At 37.7% G+C, this 19007-nt stretch overlaps 1 protein-coding gene across 1 annotated transcript in view; it reads right to left on the reverse strand.

Annotated features, from left to right (window-relative positions):
• The window catches only part of ZNF641 (zinc finger protein 641), a 165539-nt gene that overhangs the window by 99318 nt on the left and 47214 nt on the right, over positions 1 to 19007 (reverse strand). The window lies entirely within an intron of this gene.

A 19007-nucleotide genomic window follows, 5' to 3' on the forward strand; every position in this document is an offset into this window, starting at 1 on the left:
ATGAACCAAGCCGAAGTTGGATGCCCAACTGACTGAGCCACCCAGGCACCCCAGTATTATTTTCAAGATAGTAGCACTAGGATCAACCTAAAGATCTAATAATTGGAGAACAGCTGCTACATTTTAGTAGAAACACATAACAGGATATTATGCAATGATGAAAATGATAATTACAGAGAGGCAGAAACTATAGTTCAGTAAAAATATCAGAATATACAATTAGTACAAATTCATATAATGTAAAAATATGCACACAATAGGAGTTTATATGAAATTAAAAATGGGGAAAAAATCATTAAGTTGGTAACAGAATGGACAACTGTTTTGATTTTACATTTAAAAATATATTTCTTATACTTTCAATTAAAAATATCTTTTGGGGGTAGGTAATATATGAGCCACATTGTACCCTTTTGCTTCAAACTCAGCAATGAATTAAATCTAACTCCAATAAAGAGTATGTACCTCTTTCTTTTCCCATTCTGTGTCTGCCCTGCCTGTTCTGTAACAAAATTGAATTTGGTCTAAAAAGCCATTTCTTGAAGGAGTCTTAGTTGCTCAGATGGAGAATGGAAAACTTGTCTTTTAAAAAAAATCTTGTTTTATAACAAGAATGCAAAGCAAATTTACAGATTTTGCTTCATCTCTGAAAAATTCTAAGGAGCTGCACAATTAGGCTATGCTTTCTATATATTTGGTCTTGCTTGGAGATGAGGCCTTGCTTGGAGATGAGGCCATGAACTAACTGAGCTCTGAAATTAATTTCAGCTTAAGATCTTGGCATTTAGCTAGGAAATTCCCCACCAGAGAAAATGAGAATACTCCAAACTCACTGTCACCCATAAATCAGGAATGCTCCATCCAGCTGCTTACCTGGTAGCTGTAGCTGCACCCTCCCCATTTAATCCCAAAAGAATCTCAACCTTTTGTCTAGAATCTGATGAAGAAAAAGGACAAACAGATTATGGATTAATGATGTGACAAACTACTCAACCTCCTAAATATTTCATCTCAGCCCAGTTATAACCTTCTTTTGTGAAACTGGAAAGGCATTTTTGCTTCTTCCTGGGCTCAGTTCCTCTGCTGTGCAATGAAAGGTTTAGAACAGCTGTCTAGTAAGATTTCTCACACCTGGTGAGATGGGGAAGATTGAGAAGGACTATGAAATCTAGTTTTCCTTGGAGACCTGATTTGCTGCCTTCTGCCTCCTTTTGAGAGATGAATGATGTGGGGGTACTCAAAGAACTCAGGTCTTAGGAAAAACTTATTTTCCCTCCCAACCAGTTGAAAGCTGTGTCCAAGTTCAGTTAAGCAAGTCACCTTATGTTTAGATAAAGGATTAAGTGTTGACATGCATGGGCTCTGGTGTGAGCCAGTACCTGTCAAGAGGCTTTGGCCATCCTTTTTTTCTTCCTGTCTTCTTTCTTTATCTCTTCTGGTTCTGAGGAGAGATGCTGGCCAGTATGTAAGAATTTTATCATTTTTTTTTAGTCTTTTTCTACTTAGTACCCATATGGCAGGATGGCCCTTAGAGAGGGCAAGTGAGTAATGAGGGCCCCAGGGAGCCTGGGCTAATCTGTACTTATGGGGGAAGTGATATTAGTCAGTTATCTCGGCCCCTGGCACTCTTGCCTCAATTGTAGTCTGAGGAAGGGTGGGAAAATAAGGGGTGGGCACTGAGGGCCTGTAAATGCTTCTCCTAGCCAGGGACCAGCCTGGGGCTTCCTCAGGTTTGGCAGAACTTGATCTTCGCTATACATTTCCATGCACACACACTCCTACCACACTCTCTCACGTACATGCACACAGTTAAGCCTCCCTTCTAGAATCACGGGATTCTATGGAGCACAAAGGATCACACAGATCATCTTATTTCAATCTCCAACCTGAAGCATGAGCCCTGTAAAGCATCCCCCAAAAGTGTCCGTTCAGCCTGTTGGACCTTCTTCAAGAATTCCCTTCCATCAACTATTATAGAACTGATTTAAGGTTTGTCTCCATCCTGCCTAAAATCTTGATATTATATTATCTACGTGACCATTTCCATGAACACCTAAACAAGATTTAGTCTTTCTCATCTTAAAAACAAAACAAAACCAAAAACAATAAGCTGAAATAAACAAAAACTCCCTTGACTCCCTTTGCCCTAAACCTGTGGCCCCATTTTCTCAATCTCCTTCACAAGAAAACTTCTCAAAGAAGTTATCTGTGGTTGCTCTTTACTTTTTCACCTGCCACTCTCTCCTCATCTTACTCCAGCTAACTGAAACTTCTCTTGTCAATATTATCAACTACTTCCAAAACCAATGTTGCAAGATCCAATGTAACTTTTCTGTTTCTTCTCACTTGAATTTTCAGTGGATTCAATTCAACACAGCTAACTTCTCTGTCCTCCTTGAAACACTCTTTTCTTGGCTTTTGTGATACAAAAATTACCTGATTTTCTCCCTTACTCAATGGCTGCTGCTCCTGTTTCTCTTGTTGGATCATTCTCGACTTGAATTAGAAATGCTGAAGTGCTCCAGAGCTTATTCCCAGGACCTCTTCCCCACTTCATTTTCCTTAGATGTTCTATGCCAATCATATAATATTTCCTAATACCACAGATACCCCAAATACTAGCCCTGACCCCTCCCTAGAACTTCAAAATAATATATAAAACTAGATACTTGACATTTCACTTTGATGTCTAAAAACCATCTTAAACAGTTCAGTTAAAATGCAAATGACCAACCAGCCAATCTAATAAAAATCAAATCCTTAATTTTCACCCTCATAATGTGCATTTCCCCCAAATATGCTGATTTCAGCAAATGATGCCACCATCTCCCATTTGCTCAGGTAAAAATCTGACTTACCCTTGAGCCTTCTCTTTCTTTTCCAGTTTATATCTAATGTGGGAGCAAGTCCTATAATTATACTTCCAGAACATACCCCAAATTTCTCTACTCTTTCTTTCTCTGAGCATCTTTAGTAAAAAAACTGCCATCATATTTCATCTGGAGTACTATAATAGCTATTAGTCTTTTTATCACCAATTTCAATCTTGTCCCTCTATTAGTTCTCCATAGAGTAGCCACAGTAATCTTTCAAAGCTCTTCTGCTTAAAAATCTAAACATGTAAAAGTTACTAGGGGACCTCTGACAGTCTTCCTAACCCCTCTCACACTGAGCTTCAGGTCTGCAGTTTCTTTCTGTCCCCCATTAACTCAAGCTGCTTCTACCTTAAGGCTTCTGCACTAACTGTTTCCTCTGCCTGAACGTCCTTCCTCCTGAGCATGGAGGGCTTCTCTCATCATTCTATCTCAGTTCAATGACACCTACCCTGAGAGGTCTTCCATAACAACCCAATCTAAAGTAAAGAACCAGACAGTATTTACCATGTAAGCCTAATGTCATTCTCCACACAGAACTTATCATTGTTTGAGATTTAATTATTCATTATCCATCATTTATTTGTTTCTTTTATTGCTGGTTTCACCTCACTAAGCTGTGAATTGTATGAGAGCAAGGACATTGACTATATCTTCCACCATGAATTCTCCAGTATGAGGAACAAAGCCTAACAATGTGGATTTTGTTAAATAAAGAGTAGGTCGGGAAGCTCTTGGTCTTAGACACACCAGCCCACATTTTTTATGCTAAAATATTACCTTTTAAATACTTAGTACTCAATGATTAGGAGGCCAGAGAAATTTTATCAATTTTGATTTAATATTTCCCATTCTGATGTGTTTTCCTACTGTGTCTTCTAAAAACTCCCAAGTGAAGCAAACAAAGATGATCTCAGTTTACCTGCTTAACTGGTTCAATCTTGTCCATAAAGCTCAGTATAAAGATTTCCTTATCCTACTATTAGAGATTTTTTTTTTTTAAATTGTGGTCTGTCTCTTCAGCAAATGGTGTTGGGAAATCTAGACAGCAACATGCAGAAGAATGAAACTGGATCACTTTCTTACACCACACACAAAAATAAATTCAAAATGGAAGAAAGACCTACATGTAAAACAGGAAACCATCAAAACCCTGGAAAAGAACACAGGCAGCAACCTCTGTGACCTCGAATGGAGCAACTTCTTACTAGACATGTCTCCTGAGGCAAGAGAAATAAAAGCAAAAATGAACTACTGGGACCTCATCAAGATAAAAAGCTTCTGTACAGCAAAGGAAACAATCAGCAACACTAAAAGGCAACCAATGGAATAGGAGAAGATATTTGCAAGTGACATATAAAGGGTTAGTATCCAAAATCTATAGAGAAATTATCAAACTCAGTATCCAAAAACCAAATAATCCAGTTAGAAAATGGGCAGAAGACATGAATAGACACTTTTCCAAACAAGACACATGTTTGGACACATGTTAGGTGACTAACAGACACATGTAAAGATACTAAACAACACTCATCATCAGGGAAATATGAATCAAAACCATGGTGAGATACCACCTCTCATCTGTCAGAATGGATAAAATTAACAACACAAGAAACAACAGACATTGGCGAGGATGTGGAGAAAGGGGAACCGTCTTAACTGTTGGTGAGAATGAAAACTGGTGCAGCCACTCTGGACAAGAGTACGAAGGTTCCTCAAAAAATTAAAAATAGAACTACCATATGACCCAGCAATAGCACTGCTAGGAATTTGTCCAAGGGATACACGAGTGCTGATGCATAGGAGCACATGTATCCCAATGTTTATAGCAGCACTTTCAACAACAGCCAAACTATGGAGAGAGCCTAAATGTCCATCAGCTGACAAATGGATAAAGAAGATGTGGTTTATATATACAGTGGAATAGTACTTGGCAATGAGAAAGAATGAAACCTGGCCTTTTGCAGCAATGTGGATGGAACTGGAGGGTATTATGCTAAGTGAAATAAGTCAGGGAGAGAAAGACAGATACCATATGTTTTCACTCATATGTGGATCTTGAGCAACTTAACAGAAGACCATGGGGGAGGGGAAGGGGGAAAAAAAGTTACAGAGACGGAAGTAGGCAAACCGTAAGAGACTCTTAAGGACTGAGAACAAACTAAGGGTAGATGGGGGGTGAGGGAGAGGAGAAAGTGGGTGATGGGCATTGAGGAGGACACTTGGGATGAGCACTGGGTGTTGTATGGAAACCAATTTGACAGTAAGTTATATTTAAAAAGAAGATGTGGGGTGTGTGTGTGTGTGTGTGTGTGTCTGTCTGTCTGTGTGTTAGAATATTACTCAGCCATCAAAAAGAACTGCAATTTGCAGCAACATCATGGATAGAACTAGAATGTATCATGCTAAGCAAAATAAGTCAGTCAGAGAAAGACAAATATATGATTTCACTCATATATGGAATTTAAGAAAAAAAAACAGATGAACATAGGGGAAGGGAAGGAAAAATAAAGTAAGATAAAAACAGAGAGGGAGGCAAACTAAGACTCTTAGATACAGAGAACAAACAGAGGGTTGCTGGAGGGGAGGTGGGTGGATATTGAGCTGAATGAGTGATGGGCATTAAGGAGGGCACTTGTTGAAATGAGCACTGGGTGTACATATAAATGATGAATCACTAAATTCTATTCGTGAAACCAGTACTACACTATAGGTTAAATAACATGAATTTAAATACATTTTTTAAATGTGGTAAAATACACAGAACATAAAATGTATCATCTTAACCATTTTTAATGTACAGTTCAGTAGTGTTAAGTACATTCACACTATTATATGACAAGACTCCAGAACTTTCTTCATCTTGCAAAATGGAAACTCTTTACCCATTAAATAACAACTCCCCATTCTGCTTTCCTCCCCAGCTCTGGCTAGCACCTTCTACTTTCTGTCTCTATGAATTTCACTATTCCAGGTGCCTCATATAAGTGGAATCCTGCAGTAATTTCTGCACCTGGCTTATTTTACTTAGCATAATTTCCTCATGGTTCATCCATGTTGTAGTGTGTGTCAGAATTTTATTCCTTTTTAAAGCTGAATACTATTCCTATTAGAGATATTTAGCCTTGCATTCGTATAAAAGCCATGGATCACAGAATCTCTTTATCACAAAACTTTATATTTCTTCATTTTTCCTTGACACTTTAAGGTCAAGGTTGTTGACATTTCAAGGTCAATTTTATTTCCATCAAAGCACCATTTCCTGCATGTCCTGAATTGGATGAAAATGTCTTTAATTCACTGAGTATGGCTGCTCTGTTTTCTACCTGAAAATTCCATAGTCTCCTTATTCCTGAAGATGTGTTTGCTCTCTCACCATCCTTTGAATGCATTTCTTCTCAGGCTGCTGGGAAGAATTTTCAGCTTCAGTTTCCACTCAAAGAACAACAGCAATCTGGTGAGGGAACTCTAGGTCAGGAAGCCTCATTGAGATACTACCATTATGTTTACTCAAAACCAACTCTCTTCTGCTCTTTATGTGTTTAAAAGACATATTCCAAGGAAAGATATCCTGAAGCTTAGCTTGGGTCTCATGTATTTATCTTTGGCATTTACTCTGTCACGTCAATTGGGTAAATAACTGTCACATCTTGATTTCCTGAATACCAAAGGCCACTCTAATGGTACCGGTTGTCCATGTGGACTAGATAAGTGACACTTTTTGAAAGGAAGTATGGATTGCTATAGACGAAGAAACTAGAAAACATACTGTTTAGGAAAAAACAAAATAAAATCCACTACATTGTGAATAGTAAATAAACATTACCTCAAAACAGGGATTATTTGACCATCTTGTTTCTTCTGAGAAAATTAAGACTGTGTCATCACCATAAAATAGTTCTTTAACCTATCCTGGTCCACATGGAGATGATGTTACTTTATTTTTTAATTTATTTTTTATTTTTTGTATTAAATATAATTCATTGTCAAATTGGTTTCCATACAACACCCAGTGCTCATCCCAACAGGTGCCCTCCTCAATGCCCATCACCCACTTTCCCCTCTCCCCCACCCTCCATCAACCTTCAGTTTGTTCTCAGTCCTTAAGAGTCTCTTATGGTTTGTCTACCTCCCTCTCTGTAATTTTTCCCCCTTCCCCTCCCCCATGGTCTTCTGTTAAGTTTCTCAGGATCCACATATGAGTGAAAACATATGGTATCTGTCTTATTTCAGACATGGTGCCTGACTTATTTCACTTAGCATAATACCCTCCAGTTCCATCCACATTGCTGCAAAAGGCCAGATTTCATTCTTTCTCACTGCCAAGTACTATTCCACTGTATATATAAACCGCATCTTCTTTATCCATTTGTCAGGTGATGGACATTTAGGCTCTCTCCATAGTTTGGCTATTGTTGAAAGTGCTGCTTTCAACACATGTGGGGTACACATTGGGGTACATGTGCTCCTATACATCAGCACTCGTGTATCCCTTGGACAAATTCCTAGCAGTGCTATTGCTGGGTCATATGGTAGTTCTATTTTTAATTTTTTGAGGAACCTCCACACTGTTTTCCAGAGCGGCTGCACAAGTTTGCATTCCCACCAACAGTACAGGAGGGTTCCCATTTCTCCACATTCTCACCAGCATCTATAGTCTCCTGATTTGTGCATTTTAGCCACTCTGACTGGCATGAGGTGGTATCTCAGTGTGGTTTTGATTTGTATGTCCCTGAAGAGGGGTGACGTTGAGCATCTTTTCATGTGTCTGTTGGCCATCTGGATGTCCTCTGAAAGTGTCTATTCATGTCTTCTGCCCACTTTCTAACTGGATTATTTGTTTTTCAGGTGTAGAGTTTGGTAGGTTCTTTATAGATTTTGGATCATAGCCCTTTATCTGATAGGTCATTTGCAAATATCTTTTCCCATTCCGTCGGTTACCTTTTAGTTTTGCTGATTGTTTCCTTTGCTGTGCAGAAGCCTTTCATCTTGATGAGGTCGCAACAGTTCATTTTTGCTTTTAATTCCCTTGCCTTTGGGGATGTGTCAAGTAAGAAATTGCTGCAGCTGAGGTCAAAGAGGTTGTTGCCTGCTCTCTCATCTAGGGTTTTGATGGTTTCCTGTCTCACATTCAGGTCCTTATCCGTTTTGAGCTTATTTTTGTGTATGGTGTAAGAAAGTGGTCTAATTTCATTCTTCTGCATGTTGCTGTCCATTTATCCCAGCACCACTTGTTAAAGAGACTGTCTTTTTTCCATTGGATACTCTTTCCTGCTTTGTCAAAGATTAGTTGGCCATACATTTGTGGGTTCAAATCTGGGGTTTCTATTCTATTCCATTGGTCTAAGTGATTCAATCAAATGGAACAATACCCATATCACAGGAATTCCAGAAGAAGAAGAGAGAGAGAAAGGGGCCGAAGGTGTACTTAAACAAATCATAACTGAGAACTTCCTCAATCTGGGGAAGGAACCTGGCATTAAAATCCAAGAGGCACAGAGAACTCCCTTCAGATGTAACTTGAATTGATCTTCTACACAACATATCATAGTGAAACTGGCAAAACACAAGGATAAAGACAGAATTCTGAAAGCAGCTAGGGATAAACAGGCCTTAACATACAAAGGTAGACACATAAGGGTAGTAGCAGACCTATCTATTGAAACTTGGCAGGCCAGAAAGGAATGGCAGGAAATCTTCAATGTGATGAGCAGGAAAAACATGCAGCAAGAATCCTTTATCTGGCAAGCCTGTCATTCAGAATAGAAGGAGAGATAAAGGTCTTCCCAAACAAATAAAAACCGGAGGAATTCATCACCACTAAACCAGCCCTACAAGAGATCCTAAGTGAGTGAAATGTTGCAAGGCCCACAAAGTACCAAAGACATCACTACAAGCATGAAACCTACAGATAACACAATGACTCTAAACCCATATCATTCAATTATAACACTGAATGTAAATTGACTAAATGCTCCAATCAAAAGACATAGGGTATCAGAATGGATAAAAAAAACAAGACCCATCTATTTGCTGTCTACAAGAAACTCATTTCAGACCTGAGGACACCTTCAGATTGAAAGTGAGGGGATGAAGAACTATCTATCATGCTACTGGAAGTCAAAAGAAAGCTGGAGTAGCCATACTTATATCAGACAAACTAGACTTTAAATTAAAGGCTGTAACAAGAGATGAAGAAGGGAATTATGTGATAATTATAGGGTCTATCCATCAGGAAGAGCTAACAATTATAAATGTCTATGCACTGAATTCGAAAGTACCCAAATATATAAAACAATCACAAACATAAGCAACCTTATTGATAAGAATGTGGTCATTGCAGGGGACTTTAATACTCCACTTAGAGTGATACTGTTACTTTAAAAAATCTGGGTACTAGCAAACATTTCTTTAACTGCTATAATCTCCCATCTAAAAAAAAACCCTGGAAAAGTAGCTGCAGAGAGAATCAAATCAAGAAATCTTTCATCCTAGGCAAAGGGTCCACATGAACCAATTGTGAACAGACAGGTTACACAGGTGGTTTTAAGGATAGCACAAATAAAACCTTCCTCCTAACATCCCAAATATGGATGCACTCACACCCCTGGGTGTACAGAATCTACGAATTGTAGAAAGGTTTCTGACCTTGGAACTGAGGCTCCAAATTGAAAAATATATATATTGCTAGATTATTTTCTCACAGCCTGTGCTAAGAGTTAATGTCACTAGCCAGAGGCTTGACATCTATAAATGAAACAGTAGGTTTTTGTGTTAGGGCTATTAAAATGATCATGAATGATATCCCTAAAATAAAATATTCACTTCCTTTCTCCTGCAGCTAATGCTGAAAATTTCTTCAATGAGGTTTTATTTATTCAGATTGTGCATGCAAAGTTAAAATTCAAGGAGCTCTTGGAAGCAAGGAACATAATAACAACTGTCACCTCGTATCAACAAGCCATAGCCTGGGTTTGTTGGAACTTGTCTAAAAGAAATGCTACTTGAGAACAGTTCCTTACAGAGTGAGACATACAAGAAGTACTTGGCATACAGACTTGAAGAACCTAGATGACCTGGAAAAGAACAGCGTTTCACTGTTTTTGTAAGACACATGAGGTTAAGTTGATCAGAATGAGTAATTTAGGGCTCTGTACTACCATGAAATCCCTGAGTTTGTGGGAATGTATTGGTCTGGGAAGAAGAGGAGATAACCAAAAAACAAAGGTAGGAAGGTATTAGAGACAAGTTTACCTGGTGTAGAATTTTGCCCAGCAAATGCCTAATCTTGCATCCTTTCCATTTTCTGTAACCTACAGTCTTGATAGGTGGACAGAATTGGAGATTACTGTAAGAGTAGAAAAATTAATGCTCTGGAGATCATAGGAATGGGGTGCTGGTTGAGATGACCTATTCAGAGACGGGAAACTCAAAATATCTTTTTTTTAACGTTCATTTATTTATTTTGAGGGAGAGAGAGAGAGCATGAGCAGGGGAGGGGTGGAGAGAGGAAGAGAATCCCAAGCAGGCTCCATGCTATCAGCACAGATCCCGAAGATCAGTGTGAGACCATGACCTGAGCTGAAATAGTCAGATCCTTAACTGACTGAGTCACCCAGGTGCCCCTCAAAATATCTTTTTGGTGAAAATCAAATATCAAAATCAAAAAATATCTTTTTTTTTTCTATCCTTTCCAGATAGCTAGTGCTATAATGCTAGTATAAGCTTCCCTGAAGTTTCATGCCCCAGAGAAATACAGACTTTGCTCTAGAGGCAAGAGAAGGCAGCAGGATACATGAAAATCAAATATCAAAAATCAAAAAATATCTTTTTTTCTATCCTTTCCAGATAGCTAGTGCTACAATGCTAATATCAGCTTCCCTGACATTTCACGCCCCAGAGAAATACAGACTTTGCTCTAGAAACAAGAGAAGGCAGCAGGATACAAGTAAATTAAGAAAGTCTTGTAGACATATCTGGGGCCAAGTCATCAAGTCCTAGTTCTGTTTCTCACTAGCTGTATAATCTTTAAAAAAGTTTTAAGGCTTCCTTATCTCAATTTTCTGATCCACAAAATGGCATCTAATAATACCTCTCTTACATGGTTTTAAGAAGTTATTTAGATAACTTATGTGCCATGCTAAGCAAATTTTGGCTGTGATTAAACTGTGCTATTCATTGCCTAATTGTAATCCCTTAATGTTCCCAAGGAAGAGAAAAATCCATTCTGAACGCAGATCAGAACACATTAGTAAAAAGAGAAGTAAAAACCAGATCAAGGTGGGAGAGATGGAGATGGATGAGGGGAGGATGATCACACTTGTGAGAGCAGAGTCTCAGGAGTGCTCAAACACAAAGAAAGTACAGAGCAAAGGAGACATAGAGAGGAAGAGATGAAGGGAAGTGTGATAAATGGCCCAGGAGCTGATCAGAGATATCAAGGGGGACCTGGCTCTCCTCTTCCCAGATGGCAAAACCCTCTAGGTGCTCTGGCCTGTTAACTGAATGTCCCAATAAACCTTCATGCAGAAGGAAAAAGCAACAACTTTCTTTCCAGGAAGAGGCTTTTGTCTATCTAGGTGCCAGTATTACAAAAAGAAACGCATTAGTGCATGTGCCAGGATCCTTCCAGGCTAATATTTCACAACCCCTTTTTAGATTCTTATAAGTTTGGGCTGCTCTGAATCCAAATAAAGAGAAATTTCGAAAAGTTTTGATTCTTGACATATAAATATTTGACCAATTATTCAGACCATTTCAAACCTGATTACGGTTATTTTTCACTATTTTCTCTTATTGGTCTAAATATTTTTCCTGAGGGTATTATGCAAATAAAGGTTTTTCAGATCTAACCATTCAGAAGGACAGCTAGATTTAAGTAGCCAATGGCTGGGCAGCTGGGCCAGCAAGCCCAGGAGACAGCTGAATTGATGCGCTGAATTCTGTAGAGTTCAGCAAGAAGCAAATTTTTGACCTCATTATCTTAGAAATTTCCTTATGTGTATGTATGTATTGACCAAAATAATCTTAAAGTTCTCCACAACTTGACTAAACTTTAGACAGGTTTCTTCCTGAGTATAGACAGTTCCCTTCTCTGATTTCTCTTTTCTTAGAGCAGTTACTCTAGAAAACTTGAAATTGTAAATTCTTTCTTTGCCTCTTTAAAATGGATATAAATCTTCTCCCAGCCTTTTGCCTGTCTTTCCCAAGGACCTGGGAACTATCTCAGTGAAATGCAAACATTGAAGGAGATAGTACTTCTATTCCTCAGTCTCTGTGGGAGGATAGGAGCCTAATTTAGGTGGACAATTAGCAAATACAGGTGGCCTAATCACAGAGAAGAACATTTGGAAACTCATGAATAATTCAATGTATTTGACACAACGCAATGATCAATATCCTCCCCCACAATCCTCTAGTGCTTTTCAACTAGCTCATACCAGTTTTTTATTTATCTTTATTTAAAGTATAGGTGACATACAATGTTATATTAGTTTCAGATATACGACATAGTGATTTGACAATTCTATACATTACTCAGTACTCTCCACAATAAGTGCAGTCACCATGTGTCACTATACAATGTTATTATATCATTGAGTATATTCCCTATGCTGTATTTTTCATCTCCATAATTTATTTATTTTATAACTGGAGTTTTTACGTCTGAACTATTTTAATCTATTTTGGTTTATTTAACTACCTTAATTTATTTTATTATTATTAATAATATATTATAATTAATATATTATAATTGTATAATATAATGTCAATATATTCTTATATTAATATAATTATATATTAATTAATATATAATTAATATAAATATATTAATTATAACATATTATAGAATATAAATATAATGTAAATATATAATATACTATAATATTAATTATTATATTAATATAATATATTAATATTATAATTATTGTTAATTATTAATAATAATAAAATATTATTATTTAACTGCCTTAATTTATTTTGCCCATCACCCCATCCATCTCCCTCTGGCAACCACCAGTTTGTCCTCTGTATTTAAGAGTCTGGTTTTTTTGTTTTTGTTTTTTTATTCATTGGTTTTGTTTTATAGATCCCACATATAAGTGAAATCATATAGTATTTGTGCTTTAAAACTCTCCTGCCTTTTCTTTCAGTGGAGTTCAGTCTCTCTCCCCTATTGCAGGTTTTTTTTAATGTTTATTTATTTATTTTGAGAGATAGAGAGAGCACTTGCATGTGCATGCAAACAGGGCAGGGGCAAAGAGAGAGGTAGAGAGAGAATCCCAAGCAGGCTCCAAGCTCAGTGCAGAGCTCAACACAGGGCTGGATCTCACAATCTGAGCCAAAATCAAGAGTAGGACATTTAACCAACTGAGCCACCCAGACGCCCCTCTTCCCTTTGTAATTTTTAGTATAAAAGTTGAAAGAAGAAAACTACACTAACAATAACTTACTAATGGAAACACAATATTAAAAAATGCTCCAGAGATGAGACAAGAGGATCAAGGCGTGGGAAATGAAAATGGGCTTAGGTAAAGACATAACAATTTGATTTCCACTGTTTTCTATGGGTGAATTTGGGAAAGGTTTTGATCCCTCCTTTTTTCCCCCCAAAGTTACCACAGAGATAATAATATGCTCTGTAAAGTTGTGAGGATTTCATTAGAATGTGAGGATTTAGTTACGAATAGTGCTCAGCACTAATTAAACATATGACCTTCAGTCATATTTCCAACTTTTTCAACCATTCTAAATTTAAGTTCCCAGTATCTCTACAAAGATACAGAAAACTAAGGGAACAGAGACCTAAGAAGCAGGTAAGGAGCAAGTGTAGGGATAATGGTCTGCTCTGTGAGGCAAGCATCACTACAAGTTAGATGATTAGAGGACACAAAAAAAGAAGAAAGAAGAAAAGACACATTCCAAGTGAAATATGCAGAGAGAGAGGGAATTAAGAAAAATCAGCAACTCTGTGTTAAAAAAAGAAAACTGCAGGCCTAAAATGGCATCACTTAGACCGAATTTCCAAACCAGAGCTTAATACCCAGTCTAGCTGCAGTTTTAACCTCCTCCAGAAATGTGACCTTAACCAATCAGTTAGGAAAATTTTTCTTTCCATTAGCACCAGTGAGTCTCTCACCTGGGTCCTCTCCATCCCCCAAAGATGAGGTAATCTGAATAAGACACTTTGCTTTTTCCCCTAGCAAACATCCTCCTCTAGAACAATCTTTTTCTTTTGCTAATAATTTTCTTGCATTCTTTGTCTATAAAAACCTTCCATTTTGTACAACTTCTCAAAGGGCCTCTACTTGCTAGATGGGGTGCTGCCTGATTCATGAATCATTTAAAAAAGCCAATTAGATCTTCAGATTTACTTTGTTGAATTTTGTTATTTAACATCTGGTAGATAGGCAGGAGAATTCAGGATGGTACCTTGCTTCTATCTTCTGAGATAGAAAGATTGACCAGATTTTTCTGCCTTGATGGGCAAACAGGTCTGACTTCAGGAAAACTTTGCATCTGGGGACAAACAGTCTTTTTCCTTTTTCTTTCTGGACATAATTGTGAAAAAAGTGAACCATATTGATTGAGGTTACAGGAATCCCCATTCAAAATATTCAGAAGCATTTCTGAACTTACTAGTGTTCTCTGAAGACAGCCAAGATCAATCAAGAAGTTACAATTCTCGGGGCGTCTGGGTGGCTCAGTTGGTTAAGGGTCCAACTTTGGCTCAGGTCATGATCTCCTGGTTCATGAGTTAGAGCCCCATGTTGGGCTCTGTATTGACATCTCAGAGCCTGGAGCCTGCTTTGGATTCTGTGTCTCCCTTTCTCTGCCCCACTCTCACTCTGTCTCTCTTGCACACTCTTAAAGATAAATAAACATTAAAAAAAATTTTTTAATGTTACAATTTTCTCCAGGTAATTTTTTGAACACCTACCCGCATGCTGTTTCATTCCCAGTCACACATCCACTTTTTTCCTCCCACAGAGCTTTCAGACCATTCTAAGTACCTGAGAGTATTATCAAAACAAAGGATTATCAGGTCTAGTCAACCAGAAGTGCCACTAGGTTTAAGTAGCCAATGGGTGAGCAGCTAAATTGGATCTAGAAAATGGCTGAGATGGTACCTAGCATTCCTTGGAGGCATAGCCTGAAGCCAAGCTTTCAACTTAATTTTTTGTTGCTGTTGTTTTTTGTGGTGGTGGTGGTGGTGGTGAAGTTTTGTATAGTAATAACTTCTAAATTCGTAGCATTTTTTTCATTATTGGTCTCTGCAATGTACTCTTTGTTTATTTTCATGCTCATTGCACAGGCCCATCTCCTTTCATTTGAATGTGTCCTTGTATATTGGTGGTTTGTATAGTTCATGTAAAAGGTATTTATTTACTTAAATGTTTATTCATTTTTTTGAGAGAGAGTGAGAGGGGGAGGGGCAGAGAGAGAGGGAGACACAGATCCACTCAGAGCCTGATGCGGGCTCTGAGATCATGAGATCACACCACAAGATCATGATCTGAGCTGAAGTCAGACACAACCAACTGAGCCACCCAGGTGGCCCTGTGTAAAAGGTATTTAAATGGCTTACTCTGCCATGTGCAATTTCCAGCATGTGAATTTCCACATAAAATTCAGCAAGATAGTAACAACTCATCTAGCTCGTTTTTTCTAACTACTACATAGTGCCCCATGGTATGCATCCACCAATATTTTTTCCTTTCTGCTTCTCTGATTGACACCCATTATATAATTCCAAGTTTCCAACTCTGTTCTTCCACAATCAATGCCAAAATGTAATTCTTATGTTTTCCTTTACAGACGTGTGTGGGGGGGGGGGGGGGGGGGGAGGGAGAGTTGTAAAAGGAGAAAGAGAAGGAGAGGGGAAAGGAAATATGGGGTGGGAGGAAGAGAGAGAGAAAGAGGACACTGGGTCATAATTTATGCATATATTTAACCACTGTCATATCGCTCTCTACAATAACTACTCTTTCATTATTACCAATTTCTTGTATATCTATACAAAGATATTCTAAGAATTTAGAAACGTTTATAACACATATATAGTCATATATCCTGATTTTACTAATACACATACCCTACTCTACCCTGTGTCTCACTATGTCTCTGTTTCCCTCTTTCTCTATAGTTGTCTATTATGAAAATTGTATTTTCCTACTTCATGTGAAGAGCTAATTAGTAATGGATGATTCTTTTCTGATCAAATTGTGAACACAATGAATAATGCTCACAGGAATCAGAAACTGTAATAAAAAAATTATTGCTGATATAAACTCAACTTAAAACAAAGAATGAATACTGATAAAACAAAGAAATATAACATAAGGAACACACACACACACACACACACACACACACACACACACACACACACACACAAAAGATCTACTGAGTCATGAGTAGCTAACACTCCCCCTGAATTAGATTTATTTACCCATCCCATCATAGATAGCACAAGATAACCATACATGTCTCAACACAGGGCAGAACTTGCTTCACTAATTTTATCACATGAATATTTATTCATGTGAATAAACTAGCATGTACCTTCTCCATGAGCAAATAGGAAAGAGGGGAAAGGTGGGATTGAGCTATGCTTCGCCCTAACTCACCAATCAGGTAACAACTTGCCTCCTGCAGGGGTTGGAGATTCAGGCTTAGGGAATGTCTTAGCTTGGATTCCCTAGAACCACAGACTGAGAAGGATATTTGTATGTAATTTAATAGGAGAATGCTCTCAGGAGAAATCTATAAGGAAGTAAGGGAATCCATTATATCCAGTATAAGGAAGGAGTTGGATAAGAATGTTGTTTTGGTGAAGTCTAACAGCTGTATTCTAAGATGAAATCTACTGGGATGGCTGCAGTTCTGAATTTCAGAAGTTGATTTAATCTCTCATAATAGGCTCCACTTTTGAATAATGTAAAGAGTTACTTAGGACCCATAAAATTATCATAGTACCAGCCATGAAAGAAACAACAAGTAGCATCAAATAAATTATTATGAGCAAATTGAAAAAACACAACTCATTGTTCAATTAAAACTACATTACCATTGTCAAAGACCATAGCAGAGACGTAGAGGGAAGGGAAGGAGATGAAGAAAATTTTTGTTTTAGGGTAACCAGGACACCAGCCAGTCTTTGCTAATTGCCTAAAGGACATAATTTGGTTACTGAAACACAAATGGAAGAAATAATCTATCAAGAAGTCATTTTGACCCCACTTGCTTTGCCATATTTGTTGAGGCAAAGCCATATATGCACGTGGATACATCTTTCAGAGTGTGGTATTTAAGTGTGGTATTTAACACTATCTTATAAAGTGTTAGCACTTGTAATAGTGGTAGTTCCAGTCTCTGATATGGTTATTGAGGTAAGGTATTAAGTAACAATTCAACTGAATGTATTTTAAAGATCTAATTGGCTTTACTAATCATTTCGTGAATTGTGCAGCATCCCATCTAGCTAGGAGAGGAGAGTTCCAAAGGGCTCAGAAATGGAAGGGTCTTTAAAGGCAGTAAGAGAGTAAGAAAAATGGAAATTAGCAAAGAATCCATTGTTTTTTGGCGAGGTCACGCTCCTAGGAGGAACTAAAGGGATCTTTTTTTTTTAATATGAAACTTATTGTCAAATTGGTTTCCACACAACACCCAGTGCTCATCCCAACAGGTGCCCTCCTCAATGCCCATCACCCACCCTCCCAACCCCCATCAACCCTCAGTTTATTCTCAGTTTTTAAGAGTCTCTTATGGTTTGGCTCAAAGGGATCAGTAAATTTCCTAGTGCTGATCAGGAAATTCCTGTGTTGACTGGTTATAAGCTACATTTCTGGGGGGTTGAAACTGTAGTTAGATCCTTCTCAGTCTCTGGTTCTAGGGAATCCAACCTAAGACACTCCCTAAGCTTCAATCTCTCCAACCTCCCACAGGAGGCAAGTTGTTACCTGATTGGTGAGTTAGGGAGAAGAAGCATTAAGTCTTGGTTTACTGACTTGGGGCCGTAATGTAAGTGACACCATTTGGGGCCTATGGTTTTCTTAATAGTACTTTCTTCCCCTTTCAGAGTATTCAAAATTTTTGAATACATTTTGGTTCTACCATTTGTTTTTGATACCACAGGTTACATAAATGTGGGCTCTATCAGGACAGCCTGTACCTCAATGGTAAGGTAAAACGTAAGGGGTTATGAGTAGGGCACCAACAATATCTGCTTTCTCTTATTCCTGATTATCTCATCTTCCTTTATTTTTTAAATTGCATTTTCCTCTTATTTTGATAATAAGACAAAAGCAAATTTATTAAAAAAATTTTTTTTTGCTTTTGATTTTAGGAGGAAAGATTTCAGAAGACAGTGTTCTAAGCATAGTTGTTATTCGTTGTTGTTTTTTAATTACCTTAAGCTTGTAACTATTTTATACCAAGACTGAGAAGATGGTATAATCATTTCATAGTGAAGTATTCAGTCTTTTTCTTTTGTTTATTAATAAAATATTCTTAGGGTAAAGATTCAATGGATTAATTTGGGGACTATTAATATCTTCACAATATTGAGACTTCCAGTACTTGAACGTAGACTATTCTTTCATTTTAGGTTTTCTTTATCTTTCAATAATTTTTGTGACTTTGTTTTTTTAGTTTTAGCTTCACAGCAAAATTGAAAGGAAGTAATAGAGATTTCCCAAAACCCCTGCCCTCATACGTGTATAGCGCCTCCCATTATCAACATCCCCCACAAGAATCATATATTTGTTACAATTGATGAACCCGCACTGACACATCATAATCAACAAAAGTCCACAGTTTCCTTTAAGGTTTACTCTGCGGTTGTACATTCCATGGATTTGAACAAATGTATAATGACAAAACAGAGTAGTTTTATTGCCCTAAAAATCCTCTGTACTCCACCACCTATTCATCCCTCCACCACACCAAGCTCTGGCAACCACTTATGTTTATACTGTCTCTAGTTTTGCCTTTTCCACAATGTCACATAGTTGGAATCAAAGTATGTAACCGTTTCAGGTTGGTTCTGTTCACTTAGTAATATGCATTTAAGGTTCCTTCATGTATTTTCATGACTTGATAACTTATTTCTTTTTAGCACTGAATAATATT

Source organism: Felis catus, chromosome B4 (assembly GCF_018350175.1).
Source record: "Felis catus isolate Fca126 chromosome B4, F.catus_Fca126_mat1.0, whole genome shotgun sequence".
In the NCBI taxonomy this organism is placed as follows: Eukaryota; Metazoa; Chordata; class Mammalia; order Carnivora; family Felidae; genus Felis; species Felis catus.